Here is a 25,981-nt window from a genome sequence, read left to right as displayed (position 1 = left end):
AAGTGACTTCAGCCGATCTTGGAGTAAGAAGATGTGACCCCGGGTGGGCTCAGACCTGCCCGCGGGATGAGCAAGCTGGTTCTTTCTCTGTTGGGTGTGACTTGCTAAATACACACTCATTCACCTGTACAATCCCATCCACTCAGATGTTTACCATCACTGAACAGGACTTCGGAGGCTTCTGGCCTAGCAGCCAACTCCAACAGCAGTAGCCAAGAACCTGGCTCCCGAGCCCACAACCATCATCTTAGTCCTTTTCATCGGAATAAAGGAAGCAGCGAACATCAGGATTTGCCAATCTAATCAGCCCCCACCCCCATGATACCCACCAACAAAGGAAGACGGAAAACTCAGAGTTTTAAATAAAAATGTAAAAAACAAAATAGGTAACCCCAACATCATTTGTATTTATCTAAGTACCTTAGACTCATTAAAAAAAAAAAAAAAAAAAAGGTACTGATGTCACTCATGGAAATTGAGTGACTGTCAGGTCAGGGACAGGGGGAGACGATGTCAAATGCCCAGGCAGCCTGGCCTTACCTTGCCTTCTGCCCTGCAAGCTCCTGTGACGTCATGGCCACCACCTCTTCTTTCCCACATCACACAGGTCTGCTCATGGTGACATCACGCCTTCACGGTGACATCACAACCGAAGAGCCCAGGTAGTGAGGTCACGTAGGAAGAACCTTGAAGCTGGTCCTGAAACGTAAAAAGCCAGTGCATTCTAGAATCCATACATAGCTACTCCCTTCCCACCACCACCCCCATCAGGGGTGGGGAACCTTTGTTCTGCCGAAGGGCCATCTGCATATTTGTAACATCATTCTCGGGCCATACAAAATTATCAACTTAAAAATTAGCCTGCTATACCTGGTCAAACATTTAACAACTCGTCCCTAATGCCTTGGGAGGGCCCAGACAAAATGATTTCACAGTTCTTATATGGCCCGCGGGCCGGACATTCCCCACCCCTGATCTAAAGTAAGCTAAGCCCCGTGCTTTGGAAGACTTCTCATTTCTGGCCTTAAAGAGCCTCATCAATTGCAGGCGGCCAGTGTTGGCAGATGAGATGCCCTGGGCTGCTGAGGTATCTGGCAACAGGTCGGAAGTTTTGTCTGGGAAGCAACATCATGTTCTCCAGGGCAACGAGTATGTGTTTGTTTCCTACATGTCAGAAAACTTAGCAATTGGAACTCAGTTCTGCAAGGCAGAGCAAACACCTCAGCGACAGGGAGAATGAAGGAAACCGCTGCAGGCTAGACTCCTCTCACTTCTACTTTCGCCTGAATGGAAGTTGCCCTTCAAGTCCCTATCAGATGCATCAACATCTAAATATGCCGAAACCGGTTTGGCTCAGTGGATAGAGCGTCGGCCTGCGAACTGAGAGGTCCCAGGCTTGATTCCGGTCAAGGGCATGTACCTTGGTTGCAGGCATATCCCCAGTAAGGGGTGTGCAAGAGGCAGCTGATAGATATTTCTCTCTCATCGATGTTTCTAACTCTCTATCTCTCTCTCTTCCTCTCTGTAAAAAATCAATAAAATATATTTAAATTAGCCAAAACCGTTGGGGCTCAGTGGATAGAGCGTCGGCCTGCAGACTAGAAGGTCCAAGGTTCGATTCCGGTCAAGGGCATGTACCTTGGTTGCGGGCACATCCCCGGTAGGGGGTGTGCAAGAGGCAGCTGATCGATGATTCTCTCTCATCGGTGTTTCTAACTCTTTATCCCTCTCCCTTCCTCTCTGTAAAAAATCAATAAAATATATTTTTAAAAATATTTAAATTAAATTAATAAACAAATAAATATGCCAACCTCATAGCATATTTAGGCGCTCCAGGGACACCACCGCATGGAGCATGACTGAACTGGGATGACATGGGAAGCTATACTATGTGAGGTTAGGAAAAAAAAAACACTGAAAACACAGTTTCCTAAGACACCGTAAATGCTGAGGGCAGGGCAGGCAGGGGGACGAAGGGACAGAGCAGTGGCCAGACAGCTCTGAGGTCATTTCCAGCAGAAGCAGGGATCTGGATGAAATGGCCTCTCTGGGCCTTTTCTGCAAGACTGCTTCCCTGGAGCAGGGTTTCTCGAGCTCAGCACGACTGACATTTTGAATGGGACAGTTCTTTGTTGTGGGCAGAGCCGCCCTGTGAATTGCCTGATATCCAGCAGTATCCGTGGCCTCTATCACCGTGTGACAACCGAAAATGTCTCCGGAGGTGGCCTGGGGCAAAATTGCCCCTCGCTGAGAATCACTGTCTTAGACGAACAAATCAAGTCTCATAGAGGCAAGACCCCAGCCCTGGCCAACGTGTGATCATCCACCTTGGAAAAAGCTAAGAAAGCAGAGCTTGGTCACCATGTCCTCGGGCATCAAAGCAAACCATCGCCATCAGGTCCAAGAAGTGGGAGGAGGAGAAGGTCCAGGAGGAAAAGACGTTCTGTCTCCAATTCCACAAAACCCACCTCCTCCCAGGTACATCCCACATCAAAGGACAGCTGACCAGAGAAACCCTCAACTATCAAAAGTCAGTATCAGAGCCCCACCCCAGCCACCCCGCATCCTAATTCATGTCGACCGCTGGGCATACAAACACCATGTATGTGGCTAAACTTTTGGGAGGAGGCAACAGACAGCTCAGACCCTCAAAACCTTGTTCCACTAACTACCCCAACTCTTCCCTTTGCTCCACTCATCAACCTTGACCAGAGGGTTTCCTAGGATACCAGATGCTCTAAGAAAAATCGACCAAAGCTCAGGTCTTGCTCTGCAGAGCCTTGGAAATCAAGGCAGGAGGACTCGTCAAGGGGCAGGGAAGGATTTGGGAGGCCAAGGAGAAGGAACTGAAGACAATTCCAGACACATGGAGGAGGGACAGGTGGAAGACGGAATCCAATGGGCAGTGGGCGGAGCCACGTCTGGAAGAGGCAGAGCCTGGGCCATCCCCAGGGGCAGGCTGACAAGCTCCAGGCTTTAGAACTTGTGCAACCACAGACTTGCCCCAGCAGAGTGGAGGACGCTGGCTGCGGGGCCGACTATAAATTTCGTCCACCGGGGGCTGGGTTTGGCTCCCTACGGGCTGGCCCCCCACCAGCTACAGTTTTGCTAAATTTAGTGCTGTTCCCGAGTCACCGAAACGACACTGCTCTTCGTGTCCGTTTCAGGTTCAGCCGGGGACAGGCGGAGAGGAGCACGACTTGTCCAGAAGCGATCTGCCCTCCCGTGACCTCTCCCTTCCCCGCTGAAGACAGGGCCCCGGGGAGCAGAAGACGTGAGAAACCAGTGGGAGGTCCCTAGGCTCGGCCAGCAGGCTCTGCCCCGAGGCGGCACCCAGAGAGGGATGGGGGCACAGATCCCAGGAGCACAGCCCACCCCAACCCACCCCACCCCACCCCATCTCCATTCTTGAGGAGTCCCAGAGCCTATCTGTGGGGGTGGGGGTGGGCTTGCCTGCTCCCTGGATGAGAGGCTGGAGTGACTCCCCATGGAATGATGGGAGACCCGAAGACGCCCTCAGGAGGCCCCTCTCTCTTGGAGATAAAAATGTATTCGATCGAATATTCACAGGCGCCCAAATTCAAAGGCGATAGTGGTGGTTTCTAAACCGGGTTGCCCGCTGAAACCACCCCGGAAGCTTCAAAAACAACTGCTGCGCTGCAGTAACCATGCACGGTGCCAGGTGGGTACTGGGAATACCCTTTGTAAAGAATCTGACTGTCTAACCACGACGCTGTACACCTACAATCAACACGAAATAATCCTGGGAGTAAAGTGTAGTGAAAATGAAACACACACACACACACACACCCCGATGCCCAAGTCCCACCCCCATAGACGCTGTGATGCAATAGGACTGGGGCTTAAAGCAGTTGGCCCAGGCTTTGGAAAAACTTTAAAAGCTGCTCTGGTATTCCAATGTTGAGACAAGTTAGGGGAGCAGTAGGTGAAGACCATGGGCGTCTGCCTTCAGGCTGCCAGGGGTGAGGGTGAGGCAGGGGAGGGTTCCTGTCCCAAACAGGTCCTTGCTAGGTGACCTGAGGCGAGTTATTTAACCTCCTCTGCCTCAGTGGCATCCACTGGAGAACGCACGTGACCATGCAGAACACCCGTGTGAGAGCAGGGCCTTCACCAGACAGTAAGGCCCACAGAACAGGGGTAGCGGTAAGTGCTCCATACGAGCCAGGAATCACAATCGCCGCTGTTATAAGATAAAGAGGAGAAGAGAGAGGGCCCCAAGCACTCTCTCAGTGCTATCCGAGGATGAAGCGTCTCCAGGACTGAAAGTGGGGCTATTCTCAGAGGTGGGAGGGGACGGGGCTCCTCGGCCCCTGTACTTTCGAAGACCACCCACTCTCCCTCCCTCTGTTTGCGCTGGGCCTCCCCCTCCATGTCCTCCTCTCTCCCCATCCTTCTAGACCCCACCCTCCAGGGCCCAGCTCTGGGAACCCAGGGCCCGCCTCCTTCCCAGGTCCCCAATAATACTCCCCATACCTGGAATGTTGGAACTGTGTCATTTGCTACCCGGAACAGCTACCAACCAAATAAGTCTCTGCCTATGGCAGTGGGTCAGCAAACTCATTAGTTAACAGAGCCAAATATCAATAGGACAACGGCTGGCATTTATTTGGAGAGCCAAATTTTTAAAACTTAAACTTCTTCTAACGCCACTTCTTCAACATAGACTCGCCCAGGCCGTGGTATTTTGTGGAAGAGCCACACTCAAGGGGCCAAAGAGCCGCATGTGTCTTGCGAGCCGCAGTTTGCTGACCACGGGCCTATGGGATAACTGAACACTTTGCTATGTCTCCTCAAAGAGGCCATGAGCCGTTTGGGGAAGGCCCTCATTCTCACGTTTCCCTTTGTCCCCGACGGCCCCCAGCACTGTCCCAGACACCCAGCCCTTGGTTAATAAAGATTGTTTGTGGAATGGAAACCTATGTGGAGCCAGCAGAGCTCACTGCACACGAGCAAGGAGCCAGGCTCGGTGCCCGGGAGCAGCAGGACCAGCACTGAAGGTCATGGGCTTCTGGACCCTCCGCCCCCTCCTTCCCAGAACAGACCCCGCCTCTTTCCATCCCAAGAGACAGACCCCACCCAGGATCTCTAAGTGCCCGCAGCAAAATACGTGTTGGCCAAACCACTCTGCTCCCCGGGACCCTGCTATTCCCAGGCCTCAACGAGGGAGGCCACGTGTCTAGTGGCTTCTGCCCTGAAGCCACCGACCCCCAGGATTCCCTCAACCCAACCGCAGCAGCCGGCCGGGCAGAGCCGAGGCTGCCCACGTGGATGTCCAGAGCAGCTGGGCGCCAACCGGCTGTAAGCCTCTTACAGATTAAAGGTCCCAATTTAAACCTCCGTTTGAGGCAGGACAAGTGGGTCAGCGTGCGCAGGCCGGCCGGCAGAGTTGGTGGAAGGAGAAGCAGCGGAGATCCCAGAGACTCTTCCCAGAGGGCGAGAGATCCAGGTTGGATCATTGACGGGGAGAAAGCTCATGACATCCCACCAGGAACCTCCCCAATGTCTAAACGCCAACCTCCCTCCCAATGAGCCCGAGAAATAGAACAACAGGATGAGATAGGAAGGCTAGATGGCCTTCCTCTCCCAGTCCTGACCTGGGGTGGAAATAGCTAAAAAAAAAAAAAAAAAAGAGTCAGGAAACGGCCCTAACTGGTTTGACTCAGTGGATAGAGCGTCGGCCTGCGAACTGAAAGGTCCCAGGTTCAGTTCCGGTCAAGGGCATGTACCTTGGGTTGTGGGCACATCCCCAGTAGTTAGCATTCCATATTCTGCCTTCTACCTCCAGGAATGCCTGCAGGTGCTGGGCAGCATGGAGCACCACCACAGGGTGCAGGGAGGACTTCCAACCAACGTCCTTCATGGGAAAAAGCATTGCCTCACCGCCGGCAGCCTCGACCCTCCACGGAAGGAACTTGCCCATGACACACAAATGCAAAAATGTCAACACTGCGCAGCCCACACTGGGTTCTTCCAAGCTCCCAACAGCCTATCTGTACATCAGACACCCTACACACTCCTCAAGGACAGGAGGTTTTGGTTTCTTTCTTGATGTTTTAACTGAAGGTACACAGAACCCTTTGTAGAAATTTATATGAAAACACGAACAGAAACAATCGACTTTTAAACTGTCCTCAACCTCGTCATGGTGCTATTCCAAGCAGCCCATGACATCTCGCCACCTCCTTCTGAGGGCGGCCCTCCCTCGTGGGCCAGGACAGCAAAGGGGTCCTCGAACCCTATACCATGGTGACAGGAGCCCGTGCCATAATCACCACTCCCAGACGCGAAACATGCTGCTTCTCTGCATCCGCAGTTACTGCTTGGCTGAGTATCTGAGCTGGAAATCACATCACAGAAAAAAGTCAGCATTCTAGCCGGGCTGGCATGGCTCTGTGGTTGAGCGTGGACCTATGAACCAGGAGGTCACGAGTTCGATACCAGGTCAGGGCACATGCCTGGGTTGTGGGCTTGATCTCCAGTGTGGGGCATGCAGGAGGCAGCCGATCAATGATTCTCTCTCATCATTGATGTTTCTATCTCCTCCCTTCCTCTCTGAAATCACTATAGATAGATATCGATAGATAGATAGATAGATGATAGATATCAATAGATATAGAGAGTTAGCATTCCATATTCTGAATTAGTGAGTTTTAAGGATTCCTTTTTCTTATTCTTCTCCCAGGTAAATGTCTTTGCCTGCTAATAAGCACAGCAGACACTGGACTGCTCCATTCATGCCAGCGCACAGACACGCCCATGCTCCATCGCTCCCCCAAGCTCACCGGGGCCATGAGCGCCTGCCTGCTATCAGTGCCCTGGAAACCCAGAAAGCCTGCACGGTGCACCGCACCTGAGTCCCTCCAGAGGCTCCGGGGCCAGCAAGTGTCTGATCCCGTTTTCAGAGCCCTGGAGCACTGCCGGCTGCCCAGCCTATGGCGGGACCCAGTCCTCTGACCGCAGATGCCAGATCGTGCTGCTGTGATGTTCTCCCCTCCTGCCCCTGGAGACAGAGACTATAGTTTCCTTGCCATCCCTAATGAGAACTGGCGTCAAAAGAGGTTAAGAAACACCAAAATCAGCCGAAACCGGTTTGGCTCAGTGGATAGAGCATTGGCCTGCGGACTGAAAGGTCCGGTCAAGGGCATGTGCATTGGTTGCGGGCACAGCCCCTGTGGGGGTGTGCAGGAGGCAGCTGATTGATGATTCTCTCTCAGCGATGTTTCTAACTCTCTGTTCCTCTCTCTTCCTCTCTGTAAAAAAATCAATAAAATATATTTAAAAAGAAAAAAAAAAAGAAACACCAAAATCAAATTCTTAGAACATTGGTCAAGGCCCTCCTGAGACCACCCCTCTCTTTGCAATGCACAGCCCCTTCCCGCCACATGCACCCCTCAGAGAATGCGGCCCACCTTCCCCAACAGCCATTTCCTCCTTCACCTCTGGGCCGCTGCCCTGCGCTTCTGAGGGGAGAAGTCCCACTCGCAACACCCGATTATTAACAAGGGCCATTTGGATATTTACAACACCACTCACGGGCCACACAAAATGATCAACTTAAAAATCAGCCTGCCATATTTGGTCAAACATTTCATCAACTCACCCCTCATGCCTCGGCAGGGCCAGAAGGAATGGTTTTGTGGGCCTTATAATGGCCCGCGGGCAGGACGTTCCCCACCCCGGCTTTAAATTGTGCTTCTGGCCACGGCAGCTGGAAAATAACCCAAGGGTACATATCCAGCTGGCACACGTCCTGGACTGCCAAGGTGGATGAAAAGCACATCTGCACACGCATTTTTAGCAGATTGGTGGGCGGATGGAAGACAGGCCACAATGCTTCCAAGACGTATCTCCTCTCTCTTTTTAGAACAGAGCGGGCTCCTCCAGCGATTTGGGCCGTCTCTCGCAGCAACCTCTGCCAGCACACTCATCACCCACCGCCTGAATCACAGCGTGGTGGGGCCCCAAGTAGCCGCCACCTTTGCTACCTGTCAGATCCAGAATGAGGCATTGAGTTTGCAATGCTATCTCTCCTAATGGTATCAACATGTTCGACGTGGCTAAAGAAATGGCTCTAGAAATTACCACAGAAATCTAGCTACGAGAGTTTGTTGTCTAGCCAATGGCATCTTAGGGTGCCAAGGTCAGAAAATAAAGTTACTCCCCATCACTATTCGGTCAACAAGTATTAGTGAAAGGTGGTTTCAAGGCAAGACTCATATAGAAGAATCGATGAGAGCAAACCACCTTCGATGTGGCACGTACAAGGTCCATGAAGATGAAGAAGAAGGAGAATGTCTATTTAGAATTACTTTTACTTGAAACTAAGGAACTAAGCTTTGCTATTATTATAGGAATTGACACTGGTACACTCCTTCAATCCGTGTCGGGTGGTCTTCCCCATTTAAGGTACAGGAGGCATCTTGAATCTGAGTAGGAGATCCAAAACACACAGACGGACAGTGTGTTTGGTTTGCACGTGGCCAGTTAAGCTAACTTAAGGATGTCATCTCTAATGCAATATATAACGGTCGTCATAACGAGAGGGTCAGGCCTGTAAGTCATCTGGCCACACCATCACTGGTGCTCTTGTGGCGAACCACCCAAGCTGCTCAACCCAAAGGTTGTTTGCATGAAATCAGAACACAAGGTCCCCGAATCCACTGACCTCTTCTGCGATGAGCACTTGTCAGTAGAAAGCTACTCAATGAACATTTTAAACAAATACATATTTTATCTGTCCTTTTAAGATAAAGGTGACATTTTAAAAATGGGTAAGAAAACCTTTCTTTTTTTTGACAGAGACATGTCAAGGAAGGAGCATGTTAGAAACATGTATTGGGAAGTCATTTCAGTGTAAGGATGTCCTCTGTACAATCCTGTATCTATGCACAAGTTTAAAACAGAATGCCCACACTTTAAAAAAAAAAAGTCTCCATGAAGTGAATAAAAAAAATAAAAGTCTCCATGAAATGAGTAAAATACAGGGGTCCTGGCTCCTTTATGCCATAAACTGAACCCATAATATCCTCTTCATAAACAGGTCTCTTTCAAGATACCCTGACGTGAGCCAATCCACTATATTGCAAAATATGACACCAAGATACTGTGAAAAAGTGAAATGTATTCTATTCAATTCAGTTCTTCCTAAAGATAACAACTCTTAACAATTCATTTCATTGCATTCTTCAACAGCACCCACCCATCTTATACATGTCAGGCACTGTTCCTCATTCTGAAAATACAGCAGGGAACTAAAGTGACAAAAATCCCTGCTCTCAAAGGACTCACATTCCAGTGAGTGTGTGTGTCGGGTGTGTGTGTGTGTGTGTGTGGCATGGGGAATATACAAAATAACAGGGATATATATTGATAGCATGTTCAATGGTGGCTGTGCCATGGAGGAAGAACACTGTGGGGAAGGGATGCAGGAAATGCTGCCAGCAAAGGTGAGGAGTTGGCTGAGAAGGTAACACCAGAGCACAGACCCAAAGGAAGTCAGAGTCAGCTGCAGGCTCTCTGGGGGGGAAAGTGTTCCGGAACAGAGGGCACAGGAGTTGTGAAGGCCCTAAAACAGGAAACACCTAGCTTATGTGAGGAACAGCCAGGAGGCCAGTCTGACGGGAGCACAGTGAAAAAAGGGAAGCGTAGCAGGAGATAACAACAGAGAAGTAAAGCAGGGCCAGACCGCATAAGCCTGCATTTCCAATGGGGCAGCCAGGAGGCCCACCAGGCTCCCGGGCACATGAAATGCACCTAGTCCAAATGTTGGTGTGAGTTAGGACGGCAAAGACCATGTCCTACAGGACCGAAATGAAAACACAGGGGTGGGCAAAAGTAGGTGAGAACTGTGTGCCACAGTGTATATAGCCAGGAGACCACAAGCATGTGTCAATCATGAAGGCCGGCAATTTGAGCATGGATGGTAAGTGCACTGAGCCATTCTTTTGAGATAATAAAGCTACTGTCATGATCATAACCTGCATGTCTTTTTCCACACAAGCAACTGTAAACCTACTTTTGCCATCCCTGTATAGTTCACATATTTTTTTTTTTACACCCCGGGTTAAATACATTATTATGTTTCTTTTTCCCTTTTTTTAATCTGGCTTCCAGAAAATGTTAAATCACATGTGTGGCTCTCGTGTGTCACTCGCGTTATATTTCTATGGGATAGCGTTGATGAGCTACAGGGTCTCGTGGGCCACTCTAAGGACGGGGGCTTTCACCGAGAGAGGAAAGACGCCCTTGCAGAGTTCTGAGCATGGCAGGGCATGATGGGATATGCCACATGGCTGCTGTGAGGACAACGGCCTGTCAGGGGCAAAGGAGAAGCAGGTGAGAGGTGATGCTGGCTTGGGCCAGCGTGATGGCAGGGAAAGTAGCTCTGACTGGTCACATGCCAGGAATATTGCAGGTAGAGAGCCCCTAAGATTTGCTGCTGGGTTGGATGGACACATAAAGAGAGAGAAGTCATGAGCACAGGTATTATGGATGACGGCATTCCCATACTGAGATGGGAGATTCCGGGAAGAATACGTTTGTGTGGGAAAATCAGGAGTTCTGTGTGGGGCATGTGAAGTGTGAAATGTCTATTAACATCCAAGTTGAAATGTTACGCAGGCAGATGGAGGCATAGGTCAGCTCTGTAGTTCAGGGGAGAGGCTGGGCTTGGGACAAATAACTGAGGGTCATCAGCATGTGGATTTCTTTTCTAACTTTCCATTCTGGAAAATTGCAAATAGAAATAAAACTTGAGACAGTATAGTAACGCCCCAGGTACTCATCACCTAGCTTCAACCATTATCTACTCAGGGTCAAGCTTGTTTATCTCCCAGGATGACTTGGAAGCAAATTCTAGACATTGTTCATGGTGGTATGTAAAGCCATGAGTGGGAGAGGATCACAAAGAGAAAGACAGAAGGTGAAGAGGTGCCCCGGGCCTGTCCACGTTTAGAGGTCAGGGAGATGAGATACTGAGAAGGGAGAGCCAATATGATTAGCAGAAAACCTGAAATATATGTCCCGAAGCCTCGTGAAAAAAGAGCTTCAAAGAAAAAGGTATGGCCAGTTGGGTCAAGTACTGCAGAAGCTCCTATGATGAAGACTTAAGGGACATGGCAGCAACACGGAGGTCACTACCAGCCCTGACAATAGCACTTTCATTGGAGTGCTAGGGATAAGACTGACGGGAGGGATTCTAAAGAGCAAGAGAGCAAGGAATGAAACTCTGTAAGAGACAGAGACATGAGCAGTAGCTACAATCAATGAGAGCTTTATGAAGATGAGAAAACAGTAGCATATGGAAACAATCCAGTAGAGAGGGGGAAACTGGTGATGCAAGATCAGGGAGCCCAGCTTGTGTGCCTCAGTGATAGAGTGTTGACCTATGAACCAGGAGATCAGGGTTCGATTCGTGGTCAGGCCACACACCGGGTTGCAGGCTCAATCCCCAGTGTGGGGTGTGCAGGAGGGAACTAATCAATGATATTCTCTCTTATCATTGATGCTTCAGTCTCTCTCCTCCCTTCCTCTCTGAAAGGAATATATATAGGCAAGGGAATTCCTGGAGCAATTCCTGGATATAGGAGAGGGATGAAATTCAGTGTAAAGGACAGAGGTTATCTTCAGACCGGACCTCGATTTTACCTTGGAAAAGGCTGAGAATACAACATATTACAACCTGTTTTTAAAACTTTGTGTTTCATGCCGAAACCGGTTTGGCTCAGTGGATAGAGCGTCTGACTGCGGACTGAAAGGTCCCGGGTTCGATTCCGGATAAGGGCATGTACCTTGGTTGCGGGCACATCCCCTGTAGGGGGTGTGCAAGAGGCAGCTGATCGATGATTCTCTCTCATCGATGTTTCTAACTCTCTATCCCTCTCTCTTCCTCTCTGTAAAAAATCAATAAAATATATCTTTAAAAAAATAAAAATAAAAAATAAAACTTTGTGTTTCATGATGTAGATAACCTATCAGTACAGCAATGCTCTATGTAAATTATAAATACACCACATAAGAGGAGTTCTCAAAAGTTTTAACCAATGTGGGTGCATAATCAAAATAATTAAAGATCACTTAATTGGAAGAAAATTAAGCATACTATCAAATTATAAACTAGGTAGCCTTTAGTGACTGGCATGCATATCAAAGTATAATTTATACTAGTATGTTCTGTATTATTATGTTAAGAATACAATAAAATATCTAGCCCTAATTGGTTTGGCTCAGTGGATAGAACATCAGCCTGCAGACTGAAGGGTCCCAGGTTCAATTCCGGTCAAGGGCATGTACCTTGGTTGCAGGCACATCCCCAGTAGGGGGTGTGCAGGAGGTAGCTGATTGATGTTACTCTCTCATCAATGTTTCTAACTCTCTATCCCTCTCCCTTCCTGTCTCTAAAAAAAAATCAATAAAATATATTTTTAAAAAATAAAAATCAATAAACTATTGGGAAAAAGATTAAAAATAATAAAAAATATCTAGAAGAGGTAAAAAGAATAATAGTCTTTGTATCTGAGAATAGATATTTTATTAACTAAGATTTTTCACAAACATTACAATCCAGAAACTGCAATATAGCTGCATCTGAACTGCAAGTAGAAAAAAACAAGAATCACGAACCATTATTGAAATCAGAGTGTCACAGGGACCAAATATAAGTCTGATTGTTTATTTACCCAGAGAAATGCAAATCAGACCATAGTTTTATTAGCCGGGCAGGCCTCAATTGCACCATCAGATTCTGCTCCCGAGGAAGGATGGTTACCCCATACCATACGGCTCGGCAATGCACGGCAAATGGAGAAAGGGGGCCTAATTAGGCAGGTGGCCTGATCAGAACAGGCAGAGCCCAAAACCAACCCGGAGTGTCCACAGAGCCACCAGCTGCCCACACAGCACAGCAGCCCCGCTTGGCGTGAGCTGAGCCCTTTCGCCATTCAGAGCATCTTTCAGATGTTCTCATTCAGCCTCCCTATGCGCCAGTGAAGTCAGCGTTCCATTTAACCTGCTTGGCTATACGGACTCAACCCTACGGCGGCGTGAATAAATGGACAGACACAAAGGCGGTCAGCAACACTGCGAGGATCCCAGTCACACGGCGATGCAACAGAGGCCTGCCACAGAAGCCACCTTGAATGACAGCAATGCCTGGCTTGTGTGGCTCAGTGGTTGAGAGTTGACCTATGAACCAGGAGGTCACAGTTCAAAGCCTGGTCAGGGAAATGCCTTGGTTGCGGGCTCGATCCTCAGTGTAAGGTGTGCAGGAGGGCAATTGTTCAATGATTCTCTCTCATCATTGATGTCTCTAACTCTCTCTCCTCTCCCTTCCTCTCTGAAATCAATAAAAAATATTAAACAAACAAATAAAATGACAGCAAGAGCAGGTGAATACTAAGTCCTAGAACGTGGCAGAGCGTTCAGCACAGAAGCGAGGGTCCTGGCCCCCCACCATGGGGGAGACAGATGACAAGCAGTCCCCCCAACAGCTCTGCTGTGATCAGGCTGTAAGCTCCGTGAGAGCAGGCCCCTGCCTGTGTTTTCCCAGCTGTATGCCCGGTGCCTGGCACAGAGCAGGCTCTCAACAAATATTTACTGAAGGAAGAAAAAGGAAGAAAAAAAAATACTAGTTATATTAAACCACAAAGATGAGGAAAAAAATGAACGCTCAAAAAATCACAAAATGGTTCCATAAAACTCAGGGTAACTGGTGGTGGCAGCTGACTGGAGATAGAGGGACACAGCTAAATAAATCTAAAAGGCAGAATTGTTGAACATAAATTCTTTGAAGAATGACCATCATTTTCAATAACAGAGACTTTGAGGTTAGTCGGAAGCGTGTGAGTCTTATTGAGAGACTGATTCAAACAAAATCAACTATTAAAAAAAAAAAAAAAAAAAAAAAAAGCCAGGACCGGTTTGGCTCAATGGATAGAGCGTCGGCTTGGGGACTGAAGGGTCCCGGGTTCGTTTCTGATCAAGGGCATGTACCTTGGTTGCGGGCACATCCCCAGTAGGGGGTGTGCAAGAGGCAGCTGATCGATGACTCTCTCTCATTGATGTTTCTAACTCTCTCTCTCCCTTCCTTTCTGTACAAAATCAATTAAAAAAAAAAAAAAAAAGGAAATGAAAATACTGGTGATAGGTGGGAAACGGTGCTTTTGCAAGGGGTGATCCTACTACTGGAGTTAAGTTATTCAAAGGCATTGTGTTTTAGAGACTCACAGTGGAGTATTTATGGTGTAATATGATGTTTGGCATTTGCTGCAAAAAAATCTGAGAAGGGAGGAAGGAATAAAGTAGGCAGGGCTATACATGAAGCAAGAGGGGCCACGTGTTGATATGTAGAAAGTGAGTGATGGGCTGAAACCGGTTTGGCTCAGTGGATAGAGCGTCGGTCTGCGGACTGGAAGGTCCCGGGTTCGATTCCGGTCAAGGGCATGTACCTTGGTTGTGGGCACATACCTAGTAGGGGGTGTGCAAGAGGCAGCTGATCGATGACTCTCTCTCATCGATGTTTTTAACTCTCTATCCCTCTCTCCTCCTCTCTGTGAAAAATCAATAAAATATATATTTTTTAAAAAAGTGCTAAACTAGAATTAAAAAAAAAAAAGAAGAAAAAAAAAAAAAGAAAGCGAGTGATGGGAACACTGAAGTTTCTTATACGGACCTTACCTTCATGTAGAATTTATATTATAGATAGTGTGTCCCAAAAAAGGTTTACACACACTTTGAATAATTACAAAGTCAGCGTTTATTAAAGTACATTTCATTTTAAAAATTGAGCTATTAGCTCTTAGAGGGTGTATAAATCTTTGGGGGTGGCCTGTATGTGAAGTGTTTCATAGTAAGATTGTTAAAAAGAAAAATAACCCTAATCTCAAACTGCAGTTATTTCCTTGCACCTGCCCCTGCCCCCCTCATACAGGGAAATGTGATGGTCAAGGTCATACCTGGACTTGGTCATTTCCAAGGAGACCTGCAGACAGAGCTGAGGGTCCTGTCTTTTCTTCATCACTGCCGTCATCATCGCCTGGGACTCACCTGCTTCAGCTCCACTTTCACTCTGGGCCTGGGGATTGCCCTTATAGGTTCAAGGTTGTGTCACCATAAATATCTTAGCTGGCTGGTTTGCATTTAACCTAGTTGTCGCTTTGGTTTCAGTTTTCCATGGACAAAGTTCTCACAATTACTCCCATTTTTACATTCCATAAATCTCAGCCTCATCTACCTAATAAAAGAGTAACATGCTAATTGACCATTCCTTCACGATGCCCACCAGCCAATCAGGAGTGAGTATGAAAATTAATCCAACAAAGATGGCAGGTTAATTTGCATACACAGGTGCTGAGTAGCCGAGGGAGCAACGCTTGCCTTGCCATGGTGACAACACAGGCAAGACGCACCACCCCAGCTGCTCTGTGCCTCTGGGCAGCGTGTGAAGGCAGAAAGGCAGCTCGGGGAAAGAGTGAAGGTGGTGCCGGCAGCCAGGAGAACAAAGGCCCAATCTTGCACAAATCTTCATTTATGCATCAGGCCACTAGTAAGATCTATAAATACAGTGACAAGTAGACATGGTGGTCTTAACATTGTGGATGATAACAACTACATATACAGCAGACTGCAAAGCTCCATATATGTCCAGACCGCATTGTCTACTAGAAAACAATCACAGGTCAGTTTCCAAATCCTTTGATGAGTCCTCCCATCCATCCAGACCAAAAGTTTACCAGGCTGTTCAAAATACAAAAGAGGCAGCTGCTAATTCTTCACAGCCTTTGAGAGCTTTAGTTGGAAACTGACACCTCTCTTAATGAAGGAAGAAGACATTTTAGTGAAAAACTCTGAATGAGAAGAACCAACAAGGAAAAAAGAAAATGTAAAATATTATGAATGGAGGACTTCGAAGCCGACGCGTTTTCATTTTTCACAATAAAGCCTTTTAATTTTGTTACTGATTTATTCCTGTTTCATTATATCCTTTTAAATGTCCCTCTTTTCTTTTTCGTTCTTTCATCTTTTATAATGCAATTGCCTTAAGGCCTATGAGTTACCGGCAAACATGGTTGGGGCGAGATGTTGACCATGTAACTACCAGACACGGCCTGCTTCCTCTCTCACTGGTTTCCATTCTCACGCCCCAGTCCCGCCTTCCCTGACATTGGCTGGCTTCTCTTTCTTCCCCAGCCCTCTGCTTTATCCAATGAGGTGCTTGCACCCCACCCACCTCTTTGTGCCAGGCTATTCTCCTCCTTTCTCACCGTCCTAATGACAAAGGAGTCTCATTCCCACCTGGCATCCATCTTCCTGTATCCTCTTCTCCTGACTCGCATGCCCAGCATGTCCAGGTGCGTCCCACCCTCCCCCAAACGTGTCACATGCTGCCCTGAGCTCCTCTCTTCCCCCACCCGCCCCCTCAGATCCCTCCTGCATGTTCCCAGGACAGACAGAACAAGGACGGGTCTCCCTGGAACATCTGGGTGCCTCCCCAGTGCCACCCTGGGTGCCAGAAGTGAACAGGACAGACGGAGGCATGGGTGCTGGAAGTGTATGTATCCAACCTGGATCAACTGTCCCTCTGCCTGCAGACCAGACTGTGAACCCTTTATTTACTCTGTATCCTCCCCACTTCACAGCCCCAGATCCCAGATACGAGGTCAATACCAGGTAAGTGACTGATGCTCCAGGTCAGTGTCCCATCAGGGTAAGCCCATGTAGTAAGGAGGTCCCCTGCAACTCTACAGAGGAAAGGTATTTAGAGGGGAGCTTTGATAAGGACCGTTTTATTTTATGGCCCCCGGGATGGAGGGCGTGTGTGTAGGGGAGGTTCACGTGAAGGAAGGCTCTGAGCACCAAGCTCACCGTTGCCAGCTAAAAGCAGCTCTGGGTGTGCTTAGCTGCTGTCTTCTCTGCTATTCTGGTCGTCTGCCCCCTCCTCCCACTGCCAGCCTCCTCCCTTCCAGCTGCGAGGGTCATAAACCTCAGGCACCCTCTGTCACCTGCCGCTCCGAGCACCCAGCTCCCCCTTTGCCACCAAAGGGTCTCACTTCCCACCCCAGCCCCGAGCGGCAATGGCCAGGTGGTTGTGCTGCTGTTTTGCAAAAGCAGGAACTTTCTTTTTTCTTTTTTTTTTTTTTTAAATATATTTTATTGATTTTTATACAGAAAGGAAGGGAGAGAGATAGAGAGTTAGAAACATCGATGAGAGAGAGTCATCGATAAGCTGCCTCTTGCACACACCCCACTGGGGATATGCCCGCAACCAAGGTACATGCCCTTGACGGGAATCGAACCCGGGACCCTTCAGTCCCCAAGCCGACGCTCTATCCACTGAGCCAAACCGGTCCCGGCGAGCAGGAACTTTCTATCAGTCCTGCTCCTGCCAGGAGCTTCACCAAGACCAAGTAAAAATAAAATAAGGTGGAAACCAGGACACGAGGGGACTCCGTAAAGGCTGGCTGTAAGGACACCCAGTCGTGATCTGGGCCCAAGCCAGCAGAGACACACACCCCGCCAGCTCCACGCCGCAGGGCCTTGTTCCCAGCGTGGACGCGCGCCAGGCTCGGGCCGGTGAGCCAGGCTGGGCTGCAAGCTCTCGCTGCTGCAGCTGCATCTCCGGGGCCTTGGCGCTAAAGGGACAGGGAGGCCGGAAGTGACAAAGCAAAGAGAGCGAGAGAGAAACATGCTGTGGGCCTCGGTGGGACCAATGACCCTCTTTGCCAGAGACTGGCTTTGGGTTGGTCCATTCTCAGCAGGGGCCTGGGAAGTAAAAGGGCGGTGACCTTGTCACACCAAGGCCACGCCCCACCCCTGCTGAGGAATTCCCGACTCCAGGCTCCAAGAAGTGTGTGTGGGAGTGGGGGGAGGAGACCCTCCAGGTTCCAGAGGTGGGACTGAAAAGGACAGGGGTTTTCCAGGTGCAGGATACTGGCTTAGGTGGACTCTGATCGTCTACTATCTCAATGGCCGCATTATCCTCTCTTGGGACCACAAAAACAGGCCCAAGGCACACTCTTCAAGAACCCAGGAATCGCCGAAACCGGTTTGGCTCAGTGGATAGAGTGTCGGCCTGCGGACTGGAAGGTCCCAGGTTCGATTCTGGTCAAGGGCTTGTACCTTGGTTGCGGGCACATCCCCAGTAGGGGGTGTGCAGGAGGCAGCTGATTGACCATTCTCTCTCATCGATGTTTCTAACTCTCTATCCCTCTCTCTTCCTCTCTGTAAAAAAATCAATAATATATATATATATATATATATATATATGGATATATATATATATATATATATATATATCCTTTAAAAAAAAAAAAAAGATCCCAGGAATCTGAGCCAGCCCTGTAAGCATCCCCAGTGGAGATCCAAACACTTTTCCGGTGATGGTGGAGGGCAGGGTTGACCAACTCTTTCTTAAAGGGCAAGACAGCAAATATTTTAGGCTGATGGGTCCTATGGCCTCTGTGGAAACTACAGTAAGTTCTCAACTAAAGGTCATGGAGAGGTTCTTGGAAACTGTGACTTGAACCAAAATGACATACAACGAAACCAATTTCACCATAGGCGAATTGATGTATAAAAAAAGAGTTCATTCCAAGGGCATATTTCTGGTCACAAAACCATCACGAAACTTCAAAATAAAGACCCCAAACACTTCTAATATTAAACACTGAGAGAAACGTGAGAGATATATACATTCAAGAGAGATGAATAAGAACAATGAAGATCCGTATTTTCCAACCCACTTATTCCAGTAGAACTCTCCCAGCAGCCCAGGGCATGAGGCAGGTACTCACCCAGCTCCGGGCGCCCTTCCATTGCAGGGCTCCTCACCCCCACACCACTCAGAGGGCGACAGTTTAGACACATCAGTTCATCTAAGAGTCACATCTTTGGGATGTGAGAGGAAACCAGAGTACCCCAGAAAACCCACACAGACATGAGGAGCACTTGGAAACTCCATACAGCCAGAAATCAATCCCCCCTCCCCCCAATCAATATTATGTTAAAACAACATTGAACAAAACAACATTATTAGAAAACCTGCTGTCCTCAACTACACCAATTAGCATGAAAGCGGCCATAGACAATTAAACAATGGGCATGTCTGTGTCCCAATAAAACTTTATTTACAAAAGCAGGCGACTGGCCCATGGGCTGTAGTTTGCCAGCTCCTGCCCTTCCTGCTCTTCCAGCATTTCCAAATCCCTAGAGCAGTGTTTCCCAAAGTGTGGTAAGCGTACCCCCAGGGGCACGGGAAGAGTTTGGTGGGGGTACGCGTTGCACCGGAGTTTGGTGGGGATAAGCACTGCACCGTGCTTAGCTGCGCCTAATTCTACGTTCTCATGAGTATGAGGGGTACTCAGCGTTACGAAAATTATAGAAGGGGTAGACATATGTCAAAAGTTTGGGAAACACTGCCCTAGAGGAATAGAGGCCCTCCACCGGGAGGACTGCCCCCCAGTCTGGAGACAGGGGCCTATTCTGGGGACCAGGCCTCTATTCCTGCTGCTCCCTCCCACAAGACACGAAAGAAGTCTGGGCTGCTTGTACCAGAAGAAAAGTCAGGCTTGCATCAGAAACCCTGGGCAAAGAGGTAAAAGCTTTGGACACCAAACCCAAAGGCTTTAGAGGTGAGAAGACCTAGGGTCTGGGAAAGGAAGTGACCTGCCCAAGACCATGTAACTGGCAAAGGCTTCCTGATGCTGTCCAGTGCTCTTAATCCCCCAGAGCAGAGATTTTCAACCTTTTCCATCTTGTGGCACTCATAAACTAATTACTAACATTCAAAAAAATATGTTTTGCTAACCTGATAAAAAAAAAAAAGGTATATTTTGATTGATTTATTTTTTAAAAAAGTAATTACCTACCCTTTTTGCTCCAAAGTGACTTTTTACACAAATCAGGTGCCTATACTTGTATAGAAGGATTTCTGGTACCAAGAATGAACAAATCAGAAGCAATCTTATTCTGCGACATGACCAATAAGATACAGCTCCATATGATGGTTCAAGACAGGGCATTCACACCAGACAGCTATTTTTGTGTTGGCTGTTGTCTTTTTTTTTTTTTTTTTTTTTTTTACAATCTAAGGGAAAAGAGGTCAGTGACCCTGACTAAATAGTTGAGTACTGCATGTTTTAAAATTTCTTGTAACACACCAGTTGAAAATTGCTGCTCTAGAGGGATGACTGGAAAGGAACCAGAATCTACAGTCTTGCTGGTGGAGGCTAAAGGCCTATGACACATCTCTATACCACATCCTGGGAACTTTCAGTAACCTCTAAGAGCAGAGGTCAAGGAGAGAGCTTGGAGAGGGTAAAAAAATATATATATATATGTATATATATGAAATATGTATACGTGTATATATATGAAATATTTCACATATATACATATACATATTTCATATATATATACATATATGATATATATATATATATATTAGAAGCCCAGTGCATGAAATTCATGCAAGAATAGGCCTTCCTTCCTCCAGCTTCCCTCTGGCACCCAGGACCCTGGCTTAGCTCGCAGAGGGAGGCTCCGCCCACCCACTGCAGCCTGCGGGCTGGTGGCCTCAGCCTCCCTCTGAGGAATGATCACAAGGCAATGGCTGGGCCCCGACCAATCACATCACGCCCGCCTTGGCTGGCCTGGTGCCAGTGGATGTCATAGTGTGGTCCCAGATGGTTGTCCAGATAGTCATTCAAATGGTCGTTCCACCGTATGGTCAATTTGCATATTATGCTTTTATTATATAGGATATAATATAAGCATAATATGCTAATTAGACCAGATATCCTTCTGGACAAAGCCAAGGCTGTGAGGGCTGAGCCCCTTGCACGAATTTTGCGCATCGGGCCTCTCTCTCTCTATATATAATCTTTCCAGGACCTATCCTCCTGGTCATAGTTATTAGAGAAAAGAAAACTTAAATAGAAACCTGAACTTCCACAAAGGGTGTGGTTTGGTAGGAGACGTGGGTGTTCGTGAGCAGAAACTGGTCCAGCAGTCTGGGCGGGCCCTGGGATCACAAACAAGAACAAGACACACAGCCTCACCCAGTGCTGGGCCACACCCTTTCTCAACAGCCGCGCACCTTCAGAGCTTCACAACCATGTCCTCCAAATCTCCTTCCAGAACAGAGTTCCCTGGCAAACTCCATTTGCCTGACCATACACATATCTACCCGGGTGGGCACCCTGCCGCCGACTGCGATGCATCGTGTCTAAAACCTAAACAAACATGGCTGCCCTCAAAGAAGTCTGAGCCCTGATTTTTCTATTTCTGTCCATCACTAAGGCTCAACATGTCCGTGCCTTCCCTCCCCCTCTCCTGTCCCCAAGCCAAAATGGCTCTCGCAGTTACCTCTTCCTCTGCATTCCCACAGGCTCCGCCCGCATCCATCACCCCCCGGCCTGGAATACTGCCCGTCTTCTGCCTGGGGCCCAGACTCTAAGCTTGTAAAAAGGCCAGGCTGACCTTCCCCCGGATCCCCCATCCTTCTGCCACCCACCACAATCTCCTCAAGGTCAAGGCCCAGTCCTTGACCTGTCTCCTCCCCAATTCCCAGAACCTGACCCAACATGGCAGGCACCCGACCCGTGCGGAATGGATGAATCCCAGCTCTCCTCAGGAGCCGTGGCCACACAGGAAAAACCTCAGGGCCTTCCGATGCCTCCTGTGAGCCCAGAATGCCAGGCCCCGCAGGCCTCCGTCATCCCACCCACCCTTCCCGCCCGCCATCTCAGAAACAGGCTCCATCCGGCCGATCGATGCCTAACCCCCGTCATGTGCCAGTCATGCCTGCATCCACATCCCTGCCCACGCACTGCTCGCCCGCCCTGTGCTGCAGTGACGTCCATGCCCTCCCCCCTCCATCCACTCCAACTCCTACGTAACTGCCAGGCTCCGGGGGGAGGCAGGGATGCAGGAAGCAGGGGCGGGGGGGGGGGATAATCTCTAAAAACCGGGTACTGGGGGGCAATGACGAAGATATGCCGAGGTCTCTGATCCCTGGAGACACCGCCCTCCCCATGGGTCGCAGGCGATGAGAGAAGGAAGGGGGTAGGAGGAGGAGCCAAATTTTTCCACTGAAGGAAAAGGCATGATTTTCATCACTGCTTCTGTTGCCCTGGTAACCAGGGACAGCCCAGTGGAGAGTACAGTAAAAGAACACCATGTTTATCTTTGCTTCCCGATCCACTCCCCTGTGCACCCTTCCCTGACCATCCCCTAGCCCCCAGGCCCGCACCTGCTTTTTTTGTTTTTTTTGTTTGTTTGTTTTTTATAATGCCACCACCATCTTCCTGGTCACCCTTGCTCAAAACCTCCGAGGCAGAGCTCATGTCTGCCTCTCTTTAACCAACACTATGGACCATATATCCTTCTACTGCAACATCTCACCAGGGATCATCTCACCACACCCATCTGCCATGCCCGGGTGGGTGGAGGGGTCCCCACGTACAAAAAAAAAAGCTGATCTCAAAGCACCAGAGTGGCATCCACTCCACCACAGGCTCTTGGGCCACAGGGACTAGAGGGCGAGAAGGTGAGGAAGACTGCCCAGCCACCCCCACCCCCCTTCTCAGCCTGAGACAGCTGGCATGGAGTGGGCCTCTGTTTTCCGTTCTCCCTCCTATGTCCGGGATCAGGAGAATGAACGAGCCAGGTTGAGAATGGGGGAGCGGGGGAGCAGGGGGGGGGAGCCGTTCTACCCACAAGCTTCCACAGATCCTGCCTCCCCCACAGCCCCAGTGTCTGCGTGACCTGAGTGGAGCCAGGGCGCCTGCCCTGGGAGGTTATATAAGCGTTATATAACATGGCAGCACCAATGAGCACGCAGGGGCGGAACCAAACCCAAGGGGCTGGAAGGAACAGCCTTCTCGCCAGCAATGCCAAAAAGGATCGCCAGGCCCTGGCTGCCCCGGCTGCCCCGGCCCTGTCTATACCTGCTCCTTCCACCCCAGAGGACACACACACACACACACACACACACACAGACTTGCCTGGCTCTGCATTCTTCTTCCCACGCTGGGCAACAGGGAGGGGCTGCAGCACCATCACCGCGCCGGCCCATGCCAGCCTCTGCCCCTTCAGCCTCAGGTGGGCCGGCTGCCCTGCCCACAGGGGAGCAGCCAGGGGGCCACAGGCAGGCAGGGGAGGGCCGGGAGCCAGCAGCCCCTCCTCTGGGTCCATGCACAGAACAGGGTACTGGCGGGGGGGGGGGGGGGGGGGGGGGGGGGGGGCGGGGGGGGCTGCAGCAGCTCAGGATTGGCTGGGCCGGCGTCCCTCTGTCCCCTCCGTCTGTCCTCCTCCGGTCCTCTAAAACACACACCAAACCAAAAGGGGAAGAAAAAAAAATGGTGCACATTTGGCAAATGATGAATCCCAAATTTCGCTCTAGGGCTGCAAATAAAGCTAAGGGGGGGGGGGGCGCCCTAAGGACATTACCCAATGTCTCTAAGTCCCCCCCTCCCCTCCTCCCACCACATCCTGACCAGCCAACCAGCCAACCAACCAACCACCTATGGACTTGGGCTGGAGGCCTGGAGAGCCCCTTGCCTCGGGACCCACCTCCCTCCTCTCCTCCCAGCCCCTATCTCCGGGGCTGCTTCAGTTGCTAAAGCTTCAATCTCTGACCTTCCTGCCCCTGCTCCCTTCTCTCTCCCCACCCCCCCACCCCCCCCCCCCAGCTCCTGCCCAAGTCTGCAGAGTGCTCTGAGTCTGGGGCTCTCAGACATGCACGCAGGAGCCAGGTGCCTGGCTCTGGGCAGTTTAGGACAGTTCTGGGCCGGGTCTCCATCAAACTCCTCCATCCTCGCCTTCACACCCACTTTATTATGTGGGGGTGGGGGGAACTGGACAGAGCAGAGCCCAATAGCATCCTTCTTCTCCCCCTCCCCCGCCCCGTTCCCCCTGATAGCGCCTGCCCTCTCCTGAGCTATGCCACTGGTCTCCCCCCTTCCTCCTCCTCCACATGCCCCTCCGATCCCCCTGCAGAAGGAGGTGGGGGGAATACGCATTCCTATCAGGAGCCTCTGCGCACCCTCTCTCGCCCCCTCAACCACCTGTCTCAGCAGCGCTCTCCATCCCCCGCAGCCTCCCCCAAGTCCGGGCGCCCCCGCTGCAGCCAAGGGCCGCCACGCCCACTGCGGAGCGCAGAGATGCAAAGTGGGGAGCCGGCCGGGGCGCCCCGGACACCCCAGGGGGCTGATCCTCCACCTCCCCCGCCCTGCTGGCCCCCGGGGGCCGCCCGGGGCCGCTCCAGGCCCGGGACCGCTGCCACCCACGCTGCGGAGGCAGTGGCGCCCGGAGGCCGCACCGCAGCGGGGGTGGGGCGGCGGGGCGGGTGCACGGTCCCTAGGGCCCCCCCACCCCTGCACTGGGCTCCCCGAGATCGCCCGCAGGCCCGGCCCACGGGGCACCCTCCTTGCACACACCCCCCCCCCACCCCCCGCACCTGGCCGGAGCTCTGCTCTTACCTCCCGCGGCGGCTTTCCCCCACGGGGGCTGCGCCACCCGCCCGGCCGTCCGTCCAGCCGAGCGCCCCGCGGGAGGTGCGCGCTGCGCAGCCGCTGCGGGCGGACGCCGCTGCCCGGGCGGGCGTGTGAGCTCAGCCTGCCCGCGCCCGTGTTTCCCACGCTCCGCGCCCCGCGTCGCGCCACCCAGCGGCCGCGGCGGGCACTGCAGGCTGGCGTCCGGGAAAATCTGACGCAGCGCTGCCTGCCAGCCGCTTTGGAAATTCCCAGAATTTGACCTAGGCTTGCTGCTGTGGGGTGGGAGGCTGACGGGTCATTCTGACCCCCTCCGGCCTTAGGGCGGGGCGCCTCCCAGCCACCCCGATTCTGAAGGAGAGGCGAAGCCTATGCAAAAGGACGTCCTGAGGCCCCCCCCCCCCCCTTCGTCTGACCTTGCTTCCATATTTCCCTCTGGGCAAATGGAGACTGGGGTGATGGGGTGAGGGTGCTGACTCACCTTGGAAAATGGGGGTGTGGGGTCAGGGGTGGGCAAATGGCAGGCAGTTCTGGAGGCTGGCATGCCAAGACCTCCCTGGTCCTGTCTAGAGCTGCGAGGTGTGCACAGGTCACTTCCAGAGCTACCTTGTTGTTTAAAACACACACACACACACACACACACACACACACACACAGAGAGACACAAAATAGAGGCCCCAGTCCACCCGTATTCTAATTTGTTCTTATTTGGAAGATTTGGAGGACTGGTGTCTACCCTTTTCTCAGATGTGGACCCTTTGGAGATGTGGAAAAGAGCCATGGGCCCTGGCTCCAGGAAAGGGCACACCCATCCATAATCACAACCGTGCATGGCGGGAATTCCCAGACATCCCCGAACTCCGTGCACCCCGGCTTCCGCACTCCTTCCGAGAAGACGCCCTGAGACCGCGGGAGATGGCGCTGGCGCTGGCCTGAACCAGCGTTGCTTAGGCTGTGCTCCTCCTCAGGGATGTGTCCTCCACGCCTCAGGCCTGCATGTCTGCCTACAGCAACCCCGACTCCCCTTTCAGACCGGCTCCCAGCCCTGTTCTCCCCGGTTGTCACACTCGGAAGTGCAGTCCATCCCCTGTGTTTTCTGGGCACAAGTTCTTTTTATTTTTTTTATTTTATTTTATTGATTTTTTACAGAGAGGAAGGGAGAGGGATAGAGAGTTAGAAACACCGATGAGAGAGGAACATCGATCAACTGCCTCCTGCACACCCCCTGCTGGGGATGTGCCCACAACAAAGGTACATGCCCTTGACTGGAATTAAACCTGGGACCTTTCAGTCCACAGGTCGACGCTTTATCCACTGAGCTAAACCGGTTTCGGAAGGGCACACGTTCTTTATGCCATTTGTGTCTATTCATGCCATACTCGAGGACGTCTAGTTAGTTTTGTGGTTGGCTGTCTTATGGCTTCTTCTAGATCAGTGATTCCCAAAGTGATCTATATCGACCCCCAGGGGTC

At 50.6% G+C, this 25,981-nt stretch overlaps 1 long non-coding RNA gene across 1 annotated transcript in view; it reads right to left on the bottom strand.

Annotated features, from left to right (window-relative positions):
• Positions 1-23,217, bottom strand: part of LOC311612404 — a 31,314-nt gene extending 8,097 nt beyond the window's left edge. Inside the window, exons 1-2 of the long non-coding RNA XR_014793291.1 lie at positions 23,022-23,217; positions 541-699 (exon numbers count right to left, since the gene is read on the bottom strand). This is a non-coding gene — a long non-coding RNA (uncharacterized lncRNA). The remainder of the gene's footprint in view (positions 1-540; positions 700-23,021) is intronic.
• Positions 23,218-25,981: the final 2,764 nt, after the last annotated feature.

The sequence above is a fragment of the Pipistrellus hanaki genome (genome assembly GCF_964339955.1).
Source record: "Pipistrellus hanaki genome assembly, chromosome: 18".
Taxonomy (NCBI): domain Eukaryota; kingdom Metazoa; phylum Chordata; class Mammalia; order Chiroptera; family Vespertilionidae; genus Pipistrellus; species Pipistrellus hanaki.
Note: the sequence above shows the minus strand (reverse complement) of the source record. Positions and strands in the feature narration are given on the sequence as shown.